This window comes from Coptis chinensis, chromosome 3, assembly GCF_015680905.1.
Source record: "Coptis chinensis isolate HL-2020 chromosome 3, ASM1568090v1, whole genome shotgun sequence".
NCBI classification, from domain to species: domain Eukaryota; kingdom Viridiplantae; phylum Streptophyta; class Magnoliopsida; order Ranunculales; family Ranunculaceae; genus Coptis; species Coptis chinensis.
In genome coordinates this window covers 92,511,649-92,519,467 of record NC_141458.1, presented here as the reverse complement: position 1 = coordinate 92,519,467, position 7,819 = coordinate 92,511,649, and the positions used below count along the sequence as shown (strand labels likewise).

At 38.2% G+C, this 7,819-nt stretch overlaps 1 pseudogene; it reads left to right on the top strand.

Moving 5' to 3' along the window:
• The first annotated feature begins 279 nt into the window (after positions 1 to 279).
• On the top strand, positions 280 to 6,302 carry LOC147511675 (putative disease resistance protein RGA3 pseudogene; annotated as a pseudogene).
• The last annotated feature ends 1,517 nt before the right edge of the window (positions 6,303 to 7,819 follow it).

Here is a 7,819-nt window from a genome sequence, read left to right as displayed (position 1 = left end):
CATGTATTAGGTCATTTCCGAAAGGTACTTCTTGTGGTCGGGATGGTCTTCGAGCTCAGCATTTGTTGGATGCCATGAGTGGGGCTGCAGCAGCTATATCGTCTGATTTGCTAGATGCATTGACCCCTGTGGTGAATCTTTGGTTACAGGGTCGATGTCCACAGCCGTTAGCAGAATTCATTGCGAGTGCTCCGCTTACTCCGCTTCTCCAATGCGGATAATAGTATTAGATCTATAGCCGTGGGGATGGTTTGGCATCGTTTGGTCTCCAAGATTGCGATGAGAGGAGTTTCCAAAGATGTGGTAGGATACTTACAAGATTTTCAATATGGGGTTGGTGTTTCTGGTGGAGCAGAAGCGATTTTGCACGCTGTCAACCGCATAGTGTATGCTAACAGTGATAGTACCTCTCTTCGATCTTTGCTTGTAGATTTTCGTAATGCTTTTAACATAGTTGATCGGACTACCATGTTGAGAGGTTCAGTATCCGTTGCCCGCCTATTGCCCCTTGGGTTGAGTACTTGTATTGTCAACCCGCGAGGTTATATATATGGGGATGGCTACATATGGTCGGCTTTGGGGGTCGGCAAAGGCGACCCTTTGGGTCCCCTTCTCTTTGCGGTGTGTTGCATCCCCGATTCTGCGGATCCATCCGGTTGTCGGTTGATGCTACTGAGGCTTGGTATCTAGATGATGGGACTCGATCGGAGAAACGAGCAGTGGCGACAGCTTTGGGTATGATACAGGAAGAAGGACCTTCTTACGGGCTGGTTCTTAATGTGGCTAAAACTGAGATATTTTGGCCATCACTGGATCCACGACGCTCCACTCCTGGTCTCTTTCCTTCAGATTTATCTCGTCCTCGCCCAGGAGTCGATTGCTTGGAGGTGCGGTCGGTATCGATTCATCCTTTTGTCATGGGCCTTGCTTTCGCAAAGCGTGTTGAAAAGGTTGTGACTTTGATGGACCGTTTAGCTAGTTTGGAAGATCCACAGTGTGAGTTAGCTCTCTTACGTGCTTGTGCTGGGATCTCTAAGTTGGTCTTTATGATTCGCACTTGTCCACCATCCCTTTTTAGAGGCGACCAAGACTTTTGATCGGCATCTCCGCGGTGTTCTGCGCAGGTATTGTGGTTTCGATGGTCCTTGCCCGGTGATTTGCGGTGGCGTTTATCGACACTCCCAAATCGCCTTGGTAGGCTAGGTATTTATTGTTGCACCGATGTCTCTACTTTTGCTTTTGTGGCCTCGTTGTCGGACTTCGAGCTTGAACCACATTCTTGAGTTGTGGGCGGTGCCTTTGGATGAGATTCTTGATGTTGCTAGCGATGCATTGAGTATGTATCCGCCCGATTTTGACCTCGTTCTATGGTTGTGAATGCTACCGTCCCCTCAAAACCACAAAAAGTTTTGGCGGAAGCATTCTATGGTAAGATTGTTCTTTGGTCTTGAGAGGGAGTTTGTGTTATCTGCTAGTCGAAAAGCGCCATCATTGGATGCTTGCATCCGAACACGCATAAAGGATTTTCTACTTGCTATTCCGATGGAGGGACTTGGGCAAACATATGTCGGTGGAGTATCGTTCTATTCTCGGTACACCGCTTCATGATTCCTTTGTACTCGATGGTGGTCTATGCCCCGTTTGCAAAAAGAGTAGACTAGATGCTTTTCGGGGACCATGCGGCACATTCTGCGGACATTTTCCGGGTTTCAAATACCGACATGATCATGTCGGAGATATTTTATGTGATGCATTCGGAGGGGGTACAAGTGAAAAAGGAGGCTCCCGTTAATTTTCTCACCGATCCGAATGAGGGAAGATCTACACCGACCTGCGGATGTATTGATCTACAGGTGGTCCGAGGGGAGACATCGTGTGTTGATGTAAGCGGAGCCTCTCCGTTGGTAGGGCTTAGGAATGGAGTCTTTGAGGTGGGAGAAGCGGCTAAAGAAGCGATGGCGGGGAAGATAGAGAAGCATGAGGAAGCTTGTATAGCTAACCAACATTGTTTCATTCCATTTAGTTTTGACACTTTCGGTTTCTTGGAACAACGATTGGTTGAGCTTCTCAAGAGACTTTGAAAGGTTATGGACGATAACGTTATGACAATTTGGTTCCAACGAGTTTGTGTTTAGAAGGATAGGATTTGCTATTCGAAAGGACTTGCGGTAGCGACTTGTTTTGCACGCTTGTCCTAATTATTTGTAATCCTCGTTATCATTATCAATAAAATTTCCACTTAAAAAAAAATAAAAATAAAAAAAAAAAAAAACCCCGCGACACTCCGCGCCGACTTCCGACCGAAAATTTCCAGTTTTCTGCGGGTTGTTCCCGGTCATTTGCAGCTGTTCGGGCGTAGTTTGAGATGACATCTCCTACAATAATACCGGAAACAGTCTTTTCGAAGATTTGTTCCCAAGCACTACTTATGGTGCTTGGACTCGCGAGGTGATCACACACGTAAGCTGGGAACCGCTTATGGTTCTTGCTAGCATTTGTTCTTGGACTTGCCATGCCCGCTGAAATACAAGACCCATGGTGCTATTGGGTAGATAATATGCATGTCCGGGAGATAAGGTAAGTTTTTAATTCCATTTAGTGTATGCTTATGTCCCAAGCAATTTAAGTCTGTTAACCCCATAATGGGTGGAACTCTTATAGAGTTGTGTCGGTTTTATATTAGTATGTTTTAACCTTGTTTTGCGATGTTCCGAATTTTACGCGTTTCCATGGTACTTTTCTACCCTCTTTATTTAAATGCTTTGAGGACAAAGCATGCTTCTTGTTTGGGGGTGGGCATATAAACACGCGTGTAATTAAGGCATCTGTTAGGATATAGATATGTATAATATGCACTTGTTTTCTAGTTAAAATTTCATAAATTCAAAAATATAAATAAATAAGTTATGCTATACACTTAGGAATATTGGTATTGTTTTCTTTCTCTATGCTTTTAACAATCTAGAAGTCTCAATGTAGCTTTTGCATTAGAATAATTTTTAGAAACTTAGGTTAATATGTAGGTAATAATCTTTGCATCTATCTATAAATATATTACATGAGTATCTATGATTGTTAGCGATAAGTTTTCAAAATCTAGGCTAGAGTACTTATTCTACAAATCCTGTGAGAATATAGCCTAAAGCCTTATAAAGAGTGAAACATTTGAGAAATGACACAAAGGGAGAAGTAAAATCCGGATAGAGAAATCACACGTCCACTTGTTTGATCACTAAACCATATCCTAAGCGAGAATTTAGGCCCTCTTTGGATCGATATAGCCAGAAATTCAAACCTATGAATTATTTTCCGCTAATTAAGCCCTCTAAGCCTTTCTTTAGCCTTTCATAAACCACAAATCCCTACAAAAAAAAAAAAAAAAAAAAAATCAACCTACCCAATTTAGAATAAGTCTGAGAATAGAATGAGGAAGAAAGAAGAAGAGAAAAACCTATGTAAACAAATATTAGTTAGTTGTTTCAGAAATAAAGAAAAGAAGTTTTCATCCAAAGAAAGGAAAAATAAAAATAAAAATAAAATAAAAACTCCAAAAAAATAGAATAAAAGGAGTCAAAAGCCAAAGAAAAAAAAATATGGCTAAGGATGGAAACAAAGTGTAGAAGCAAAAGTAAATAACAAGGTTTTCTCTAGTTACATAATATGAAGACTCTTTTATCTCAGACTTGTCCGTTTTGAATATCCATTTCCTTTCTTCTTAAACCATCTCCTAATCCCCGAAACACCTAATAAAGACCTCTACCTCAATTAGGAATAGGTTAGTGTGATAGTAAGTGGCAGATGTGTTTGATCGACTCCGGCTTCCTTGTGTGTCATTGAGATTGTAAGGTAAAGTGTGCCCACCACTTGTACTTAGAGTAAATAAACTTGAGTGGAAAAATCGAGTGTTGTATCTTGACTATTATTGTGAGAACCTACTTAAGGACGCTATTCCGAAGTTTTGAAACGGACCTGCTATTGCATAATATTACTCATTGTATATATGTTTATTGTAGATGATTGATTATTATGCATATATTAGCTTAGGTTTTGACTTGGTTATTCTTGTTCATAGCTAGTGAGATGTATAGATAATTTGGAGCATGAATAAGGAAACAATAGTTTTCTTTCTTAGTCGTTGTAGTATAGATGAAGTTTGTGAGTACCTTCATCGGAAAACTCTCACGAGGCTATAACTTCGTCCACTAGGGAATTCCTAGTGGTTTAAAAGCCTTGCTTTGTATATGGTCAATGCAATGTCGACTCAAATGAAATGAGAGTAGATAGAACTCCATTTTTGTCACTTATGCTAATTTCTCATATTTGCTTGAGGACAAGCAAAATGCTGTTTGGGGGTGGTTTGATAAGAGCCCAAAACTGTAGTTTTAACCTATAACAGATCATACTATTAGACCCGATTATGTGAGTAATAATTAAGAGTTAACACCGATTACGTGTTTTTATGCATTTCAGGCTTCAAAGTCCATTATATGCAGAAATGTGCCACTTTAGCGAGATAAAGGAGCAAAGGTCGGTTACTAAGGAGTTCCGTGATTAAAGGCCAAGATTCAAGAAGATAAGCCTTTCTAAAGCCCTACCAAAAGCTGAAAAGTCGACGCGTGAAACAAAGACACAAGTCGACAAAACTTCGAAGGCCGTATCTTTTGACTCAGACCTCGGAATGGGGCCTACTTTATGTCAAAACGACCGGCTCAGAAAGAGCTTTCCAATGGTCCAAGCCTTGACCCAATCAGAGGAGCACAAATGGACAAAAAGTCTGTTGAAGCCAACTGCAACTGAATAGGCCTTTTGAAACTGAAAGAATTGGGTTTTGGGCCTGATTCTCTGGCCCAAAACATGGCTCCAAGCCCATGCACGATTTTTGGATCTGAATGTATAAAAACCAAAGCTTCACTCTTTGTTAATGGTAGATAGTTAGACCTAGATTAGAATTAGATTAGTTAGCCTCCATTAATGAGTTTTAGAACTTAGTTTTAGAATTTTATTTCTTGTTTTAGATTAATTTCTTGAATCATTGAATATCATTCATTAGATAAATAAAATAGTTATTATTCTTGTCATTTCGATTTTTATTATTTCAATCTATTAGATCTAGTTTTAATTATTGTTGGTTACCATTCTTAGTTGTTAATTAGATTTTAATTATTGTTTAATTTAGATTAGTAAATTTCGAATCTTGATATTATGTTTAGTTTAGATTCATATGGAAATGATTGCGGAATGATTCTCGGCTAAACATCCATTAGAGGGGGTTGAGAAGCCTTGATGAAAGCTTGATTCCGATTATCGTAGAGTTGTCGTAATTTCTATTCCACTCTAGAAACGATTAATTCGCCATGAGAATGGGTTTAATTGTTCACATGCTAGTTATGAATTGGTAGAAATGTCATGTGTAATTAGGGATTAGGAAGAACCAATTGTTCTGCGTAGCGATTCAATTTGGATTCTGACGATTAAATCAAGCTAGTGAGTTAAGTTGAGTTAAGGTGGAATCAATCCCCCCTAATTCCTTATTATAGAATCAACGTAGTATTTCCGTAGTTGAATCAATTATAGTTTGTATCTTGTGGGTAGTTGCATCGTAGTATAATTCCCCCTCGTAAAGCTCTCATTAGACTTAAGACCGACTAATTAGATTAGAAAACATTCCATGCTAGAGCACTAGGAGTGGAACGAATTTGTTACTCCACTCTATTTCGATAGAATTGAGAGTAGAAACTTTGATAAATCATAGGCACATAAGATAGTTTTAGTTTACTTACGTTTTGAGTTTCATCGTTCATTTCGTAGGTAAATTATTCATTTTTATCTTTTATCAATCACTCAGAGGAAAGAAGTTTCTTTTAGTCCTAGACGATGTTTGGACAGAAGATGCTAATGATTGGAACCCTTTGAAGCTTGCTCTAGATGGTGGTGCTTCTGGTAGTAGAGTCTTTATCACAACACATAATGAGAAAGTTGCACTTATGATGGGCTCTACCCAAAACCATAAGTTGGGGGAATTGTCTAAAGAAGATAGTTGGTTGCTGTTTAGACTCATCGCATTTCAGGGAAGAGAAGAAGATCTTAAGAAAATGGAAGATGTTGGCAGACGAATTGCTGAGAAATGCAATGGGGTCCCTCTCTCTGTCAAGAGTTTAGCAAGCCTTATGCGCTTTAAGAAAACCAAAAAAGATTGGAACGATGTTTTAACAAGTGAAATCTGGAGTATGAAAATTGTTGAAAAAGATATTTTACCTTCTCTCTTCTTGAGCTATTACCCTCTGCCCTCAAATTTGAAGTAATGTTTTGTATATTGTCTCATCTTTCCTAAATATACAAAATTAGATAAGGATCGGTTGGTGAAGTTATGGATGGCACAAGGTTTTCTTGGCTTAGAAGAAAGCAAAGATCTTGAGATAATTGGAGAAGAATATTATGATAATCTTGCAATGCGCTCATTCTTTCAAGATTTTAAAAGAGATTCGGATGGCAACATCACAAGTTGCAAGATGTATGATCTTGTTCATGATTTTGCACAATTTCTGTCAAAGAGTGAATGTTGCATTCTGGAGACAAACAATACAAAATTTGATGAAAGCAAAGTCCGTCATTTAACAGCAATACAAGGTTTGGAGAATTCCTCAGTTTACTCGGCAAAGAAGTTGAGAACGTTTTTGACGCATGCTAGACTAGCTCGTCGTACAGCTTCGATTAAGTTATATCGTCAATTGACATGTCTTAGGACATTGGATTTAAGTGGCTGTATGGGCCTTAAAGAATTTTCAAATGAAGTCGGAAGATTATTGCATCTAAGATACCTTAATTTGTCGTCTATAGAGTTATCAATAAAACCATCATCTGTTTTAAAGATGTTGGTTTTCGCCATGATATTGGAATGAAGATAAAAGAAGTGAGAGAGCGACTGAATGTGATTGTCGAAGAGAAGAATCAACACAACCATAGATGAATATAAGGGGGTGCGTGTGGGGGCGGTCGTACCCCCTGAGATTAGAAAAGCTCCACTACTACATAACTGATTGCCTAGAAAAATCTTCAAACTATAAGGACTTGCACCCCCCAATTTTTTTTAACAAACTCCCACTACCGTACCCTCAAAATTTTCACAACTATAGTGAGAATATAATGAACAAAAAAAATAGTATAAAAAAAAATAATAAACCAACATTCTAATAAACCAACATTTTTTTTACTTTTCTTTGTCCTTACAAAATTATTATTTATCATTTATTTTGAGTCCAAAACCATTAAAAATGGACAAATGTGTCTTTGAATGTTTGGTGGGTTAATGAGACTAAAACAAATAGCCAAAGGACAAAAGCCCAATCAGTCAGTTTGTATAATTCTAATCACCCCTCCTTTATTTCACTCTTAATTCTTAAACAAGCGTCAGAACTCAACCCAAAAAAACAAAAAACAAATTCAGAAAGGAGTTTTCGCGAGATCGCACAATCCATGACATCGGGTTGCCGCGAGATCCCATTTCCCACTGAAGGTGGTTACTGTGGGTCCTTTTTTTTTTTATTTTTTTTTTAATAGCCACCATAAAAAAAGTTAGTTGTTGCGAGATAGTTGTGTTTACTAAAATAGAGTCTTTGCTTGTGTTAATTATCAAAATTCTTCTTCATTAAAATTTGATCACAAGTTTTTCTTATAGCATTTGAAAATATTTACCGCGATATAACAAAATTACGCTTCGATTGTACATTTTCTTTGTCATGGTTTTAGTGTTGTTCTTAGAGTGTATAAAGAAGCTTTAAAAAAGAAAATGAGGTATCCATATGTTGTATGTATCAATACG